This window comes from Juglans regia, chromosome 15 (assembly GCF_001411555.2).
Source record: "Juglans regia cultivar Chandler chromosome 15, Walnut 2.0, whole genome shotgun sequence".
Classification (NCBI taxonomy): domain Eukaryota; kingdom Viridiplantae; phylum Streptophyta; class Magnoliopsida; order Fagales; family Juglandaceae; genus Juglans; species Juglans regia.
This window is the reverse complement of record NC_049915.1, coordinates 16,533,549-16,540,931: the sequence shown is the minus strand read 5'-3', so window position 1 is coordinate 16,540,931 and position 7,383 is coordinate 16,533,549. Positions and strand designations below refer to the sequence as shown.

General features: G+C 35.5%; 1 protein-coding gene across 9 annotated transcripts in view; it reads right to left on the bottom strand.

Moving 5' to 3' along the window:
* Positions 1 to 7,383, bottom strand: part of LOC108980961 (putative disease resistance protein At3g14460) — a 29,772-nt gene continuing 22,389 nt past the window's right edge. For 3 of the 9 annotated variants that reach the window (XM_035686006.1, XM_035686008.1, XM_018952026.2), the window contains one exon: positions 5,613 to 6,038. The gene's annotated coding sequence lies outside the window, so the exon portion shown is untranslated. Of the gene's footprint in view, positions 412 to 632; positions 646 to 813; positions 2,926 to 3,030; positions 3,112 to 3,832; positions 3,934 to 4,508; positions 6,039 to 6,682; positions 6,720 to 7,383 lie in introns of those variants that run through there. The other 6 variants (XR_004798474.1, XM_035686007.1, XR_004798473.1 and 3 more) reach the window with 6 other exon arrangements.

Here is a 7,383-nt window from a genome sequence, read left to right as displayed (position 1 = left end):
TAGGAGTATAAAATTTGTAGTTCAACATGAAAATGGGATTACTTTGATTCATTACAAATTTACAATTAGATAAAATAAATGACAAATTGCATCAACAGGGAAAAAAAACAGAGAACGTTTTAAGCACCTTCTTGACACCTCTTATATATAAGCATTGGGGCTCCAAAATATTACCATGAAAGGTGTCGCTTATAGCCAGACATTGATTATGTGGATATGAATAGCAAAACCACAAAGAAAGACTTGGTGCTGCAATTTTAGAAGAGTATGTTGAGGCAGAGAAGAATCCATGATCCAGCCATTGTGAAGAGCGCAATCTAATGTTTATGAGCTTGGCCCACCCCACTGAGAATTGCTATGAAAAGGCCATCCATCGCTGCTTGCTTTAGAACTTTCTTGTACCCCTTCAACCTAAGAACAAGAGTAGCAGTTCTTTCTATTAGTATACCTAAAAAGAACTTGGCTTATGGAACTCATTAAAATCCCAACAGTTGTTCCATGCATCAATCTCTTATATTAACTTGAAAGTGGTTTTCTCCATGGTAAGAGAAATATCAGAGCAGGAGAAAAACAATATTACTTGTACATCCATTTTTCAGACAGCAATTGGAAGTTTCAACAGCATTCATCAGTCTTTTGAACCATCTGCAAGCATTGAACAGATAAATATTTATCTGTCTATATATATATATATATATATATATATATATATATATTTGTATTCTCAATCAGTAAAACAGAGGATTTTTTTTTCTTCTTTTTCTATACCAATTTCTGTATTTATATTCATATAAGAGAAGGGGAAAGAAAACTTAGAAGAAAAGTCTCAATAGTCAATTCAGTTACTAGAATGAATAATGGACCTGAGTTTGAGGCCATGTTCCTTGGGATTTGTCATGTAGGGTAGACCTTCTAAGAAAATCTTAGCAGAAAATGATGGTGTTCATTCACCAACTTCTAAGAAAATCTATGATCACTAATGCACAACTTTTAGAGCAACCAAAATTAAATAAGCTAAATCATCAATTTGTATTAGGGAAGACCTTCTAATCAAGCTTTGACACATCAGCATAAATATTAAAATATATGGAAATTAATAACTTCAGGAAACAACTATGATATATTTTCCTCAATTCCTCAATCTTTTCACATGTAAATACTCCGTACCCTCCAAAAACAATGCCAATGGAACTGCTAAAAGTACTTTGTTTGAAATACATACATATATATACTGATATAGATCATATAGATATTTCCCTCTTCTTATAATCAACTTCATTTTCTTCTCAAAGTTTTCTTCTTTTCCTTTTGTCTTTTTGATCAGAGAGATTCAGAGCAAAAGAAATACAAAATAAATAGCTGATGATCCATTTGATGAAGATTGTGATTATCTATTCAAGACAATTCTTACTGGAGACTCTGGGGTTGGCAAACGATGAGGGATTTTCTTGTTTTTATCATTATTATTATTATTGGAGAAACTCAGCTAAAGCTGCTTGCAAGGGTGGGTCCAGTTTAAACTCAGCCAGAGGACTTTTGGCATAGCGGAAGTGTAAGGATAATTCCAGTAGGAATTCTGTGTTTCCCACTACAAAGAAATCAATGAAAATTCAAATCACCGTAATCTTTAATTATTTCATCAAACAATATCTCTGCATTAAAATGCTGGTCCTTGTTATAACGGAGACTGGAGCAAACCAAGGAAACTTTCTCAAATGGAAGCCTTTTTGACAAAATAACAAACTAAGGAAACTTGTTATAATGGAAACTTGTTGAAAAAATAAAACATCCTTAACAATCGTATTCATAACCCAATGTCATGTGCAATCAATGATCTGACAAGAAGCAAATCCATAAATGAAAAAAATAATAAATCATAAATGGAAAAGAATACTAGAAAGGAACGAGATATATCAACATATGTATGGACTTTGAAAACTAAACATAGAAGTAATATGATGATTCGATCTATTCCTACTTCTAGGCAAATTGCTAATTGGCATAGAGACAAGGCCTTGGAACATGCAATTTTTCATTAGCAGTTGTCATACTGCTGATCTTGAAAAAATCAGACGAACAATATGTCAATATCTAGTTATGTAGTTGTTTTGGAGCCCGATCATTTGTCAAGTTAAGCAATTTTCCAATTTCAAAATAAAAAATTGCATGTTCGAAGACCTTCTCTATTTGCTTGGAGATTTAGAAATCTTAACAAGGACTTGTTATGTGGTTATGCAAACCCAACGAGAACAAAAAAAAACACAAGAATTCAGCATACCAACCAGAGTCGCAGCATGCAATAGGAGTGATGGGATCTCTCCAATGCCACCATTCAACATTCAAAGGAAATTTGGATCAGAGCCAGAACAAACTTACCTTTGGATTTATTCCTCAGCATACAAACCAGAGTCGCAGCAAGCTATCCTCCAATGCCACCATTCAACATTCAAAGGACCTTTGGATCTGTGTCGTAAATGTATTTGTGATTAATTTGAACATAAGGGATGTCAGCTATCCTCCTCCACTCTCCTCTCTGATCTTTCTTGCAGTGTTCTTTCAAGAGACGATATCTATTGATATGAAGTCTCTGAAGTGAGTGAGGTAGGCCATTCGTTGGAAAGGACCTCAACTTTTGGCCTCTTGCAAAATGAGTTAGCGAATCACATCCAGAAATACTAATATACGCAAGACAAGTTCTGTTGTACATCATTGCCTTTGGTATGGATTCCAAGGATTTGCATTTGTCGATCCTGACTGTTTTGAGCGTGGATGGCATATCCAGTTGGAGCCCGGCCACTTCTGCCACCAAAGATGCTAGTTTGTCACAATTCTGTATGTTTGAAAAACGAAGAAATAGGAGATGTGGCAGTGATCCCACATCGTCTGACCACAAATGCAGTTGTGCGAATAATTCATTCCACAGGCCTGAAAGTTCAATCATCCAAAACAAACATTATTTCCTGCAAAGTTACAAATTATAGCAATTAGTGACTCGAACTGGAATAAAGAGCAAGAATGACAGAATCATACAGCATCAAGGGCCATCCTCAAGAGCGCCTTCTTTCATCTAATTGATTGTTAGGCCGGTGAATCAACCTATATAAACTAGGTCTGCAAAAAATAAAAATAAAAATAAAAGAGAGGAAAAAACTAGTTCTTTAGCATACCAATTGGCATAATTAATATGATACAAGAATTAACTTGTCAAGTCCTAATTAAATAGTATCATACTGGCAGAGCAAGTTCTTAGCTCTAATTCGATTTTAGAAGTTATTGACTGATTTGGTAAGCCATGTTGATTTTCTAGAGTTCCTAAGGGTAAAGCCATGAGTGGGGAGTGTTCTTTCTGCCATAGGAAGTATTCTTTATGGGATTTTCATGCCACATTCTGTGTAGGCATCTCTGTTCATCAATATTTATTTTTCCAAAACATAGATGATTGTTTACTTGTCTACTGTGATAAAGCAAACTTGAAACAGCAACATGAATATACTTCTCAGGAAAATTTTCCATTGATAGAAACTGAACTTTCTTAGATCTGTTTTCATGAAAATTTTCCTCTAGTTTCCAAAAGCCCTACAATTGAAGAGCCTCTTTAGAAGCCATTTCATTGGTTGTGTGTGTCCATGCGCGTGTGTGTGCACGTGTGTACTAGCGGGTGCTGTGTTTCTTTCAAGTAAATCAATGCCTGAAAAGAAAAAGGAATATTCGTCTACTATGCAGCTAGAGCATACTGATAAGTCACGTTACTAACAAGGGCTTTTGTTCGTAAGTTTAAATAAGGAACACATTGTCTCTCATAAATATGGTCAGAACAAGAGCATTTGCATACCTGGGAAGAAATTCAGTGGCAATTGAAAGATTTGGGGGATGTGTTACAGCTCCCATGAAGAGCACAACATTGGGATGCCTGAGTCTTTTCATTAACAGCACCTTGAAATTCAAACCACAAGTAGAACAAATGGTTTCAACAAAAATCTCCAGAGACTTAGAGATAACAATGACAGCTAGCAAAAGTCTAAGTTGAGAGGAAGAAATCACAGGTAGACTTTCCAAAATCCTGATCAAAATCCATACAAATGTGTCCAGGCATCTCATCCCTTATTTTTATGAGTCAATCATACGCTCAATTAAAATAAGGCAATAAGGGCATGGAAAGTTTTGACAGCACAAGCAGGCTTTTAATTGAAGAGACCAAAGAAATAACTCCAATTCTGTATTGCACTATAACTTCATCTCCTATGTGTCAATCAGCAATGAATACTATATTCACCATCGTTAATGTCAGGGGTCAAGAATGGCGGTAAATCAGATGTAAACCAGGAGATCAATTTCTTGAAGTGACATCTTGCTAGCAATATTAAGCAGAAAAATCATATCAATTAAGGTGCAAACACAATGCATTTAAAACAAATGAAACTAAGTCTTATTTTCTTGTGAAACACGAGCTAAGAACCCAAAAAACTGTAAATGCAAAAAAATATTTAAAAGGGAAAAGCAGATTGTACCTCACTTTTGAATTCCAAAAGTGATTGACCATAAATATCCTGGTCTAGGAACCACTTCACAGCCACTTCCTATAAAACCAAACACTGACAATAGGATCCAAACATAGAGTTTCCCAGAACATGAATTTGGCGCAAATGCAAGCAAGAAATCTCAAAACAAACAGGAGACAGTGACATAGGGCTAGACAATTGATGTTTCTATTCCAACCTATACAACTGAAGTAACATCCCAAAACAAAGCAGATAATAAGGTTAAAATATGTAGGTATGGAAGGGCAGTTTGATAGTCTTCACAGTGACACCTTGTGGAAAATGATCCTGATTTGGTTGATGTGGTGCATATGGAGGGAAATAAATGACCAAAGCTTTGAAGATGGTACAAGGACTGCAGAAAGCCCCAAGGTTTTATTTTTCAATACACTTTGCCATTGAATGGCAACCCACCTATGATTTTCTGGCTTTAGCTTCCAAAATTTTCTGATGTTTTTCTCTCTCTCTCATTAGTTGTCTGACATATACTCCTTATGTACATCGATATTGCCTTGTTCCTATTTCTTGCTCATCAATAAAACTTACCTTTTCAAAAACAATATGCACTTTGGAATAGGAAGATGGTGATGATTCTTTGGACTTTAGATACATACAAAGGGAAAAAGAACACCTCAAATGAATAAATCACAGACAGTCCTTCCAAAGACTTAATTCAGATAAATAAACACAATGGAAGAAAATAAAATAGGTAAAGCTCAGTGCATCATATACGCTGAAACTTGACCTATGTGGGCATCATTCAATAACCTGTGGAACTTTTCATCTCCTCCTACAAAACCATGCCTGTTATTGTAGGCTTTACCTAACATCTGAAAGAAACAATGACCCTTATTCTTTGATAAATATCAAAGAATGTGCTTACAATCTTCAGCATTAATCTGTTGGGGTTTGTTACAAATAAATACTCGAGGAATTTAAGCTGTACTGCCATCAATTTTTATATCCGGTTCTTTAATGCCAAGTTTAGTAGGTAGAGGCTTTAGCGCACCTATGTTGATTGTATAGAACCCTAAACACTAAATCAATAGACAAGTCTACATCATTCACATTGTAAGATCTGTTTTCATGAAAGTATTTTCTTCTACTTTCCAAAAGCCCTACAATTCAAGAGCCTCTTGTGAAGCCATTTCATTGGTTGTGTATCCATGTCCGTGTGCAGACATGTGTACAAGCGTGTGCTGTGTTACTTTCAAGTAAATCAATGCCTGTTAAGAAAAAGGAATAATCGCCTACCATACAACTAGAGCATACAGATTGAAAAGTCAGGTTACTAATAAGGGCTTTTGTTCGTAAGTTTAATTATGGAACACATTGTCTTCCATAAATCTGTGATAAGACCATAAATGACTATGGTCAGAGCAGGAGAGAGTTTGCATACCCGGGAAGAAATTCAGTGACAATTGAAAGATTTGGGGGACGTGTTACAGCTCCCATGAAGAGCACAACATTGGGATGCCTAAGTCTTTTCATTAACAGCACCTTGAAATTCAAACCACAAGAATAACAAATGGTTTCAACAAAAAACTCCACATACTTGAGAGATAAAAATGACAGCTAGCAAAATTCTAAAGTTGAGAGGAATAAATCACAGGTACACTTTCCAAAATCCTGATCAAAATCCAGACAAATGTCCAGGCATCTTATCAAATCACTTATTTTTAGAAATTTTTAGCCGAATAGAGATTCAAACCAATGAACTTCCTTTCAGTCTTTGGACTTGGCCTGAATGATGGCAGAGGATGATGGCAGATCAATTTGGATGTTTTGGATTTCTATCTTCAATGCCTGAATACTAATTCTTAGTCCATTTTAATGTTTGAATCATAAAAATGGGATTACTTTGATTCATTACAAACTTACAAGCACCTTTTTGACAGCTCTTATAAGCATTGGGACTCCAAAACAATACCAATGTAACGCCCCAAACCCAGGTGGCTTGGAGATTTACTACTTGACACTCATAAACATGTCTCCCAACACATCCAAAGAAAAATTCTCCAAAAACTTTATAAATGAAATCAATCTCAAATCTTCTCAATAATCTCATTACAAACTCCACACAAACTTTAATGCAATAATAATAGATCAAAGGGGTCCATAACCTCCCGGTAATAGTAACATACCAAAGAATAAAGGAAAGATTTCACCTCTGTCTCTGCCTGGTTTGGCCACCGGGGTTAGCACAACCCTACCACGGGGGTGAAACATGGTCTTTGCTCTGTTTGATGCTCTGTTTTGATCTGATGATGATACTCAGTTTATGTTATGCCAAAGTACCATGGGTTTTACTTGTTTTAAAACCATCGCTCTGTTATTTTGAAAATATGTTCTGTTCTGCATGATAACTCTGGAAAATATTTTATTCTGCATACTCTACTTTATAAATGCTCATGTTTGCACGCTAGCATATGATTTCTGCTTACTGAGTTGTGATAACTCACCCCCTATCATGATAATATTTTTCAGATGATGTGGAGAGTCCAAATGAGGACCTGAATTAGATTGGTGAACATGGTTAAGCTGAGGAGATGTAGTTGGAATAAGGACTCTTGATGTTCTTAGTTTTTATTGCCTTTAAGTTTTAATTATATGTTTGGGTTTAGTAGGACCTATGGTGTTTTCAGTTTGGTATGTTACTATTACCGGGAGGTTATGGACCCCTTTGATCTATTATTATTGCATTAAAGTTTGTGTGGAGTTTGTAATGAGATTATTGAGAAGATTTGAGATTGATTTCATTTATAAAGTTTTTGGAGAATTTTTCTTTGGATGTGTTGGGAGACATGTTTATGAGTGTCAAGTAGTAAATCTCCAAGCCACCCGG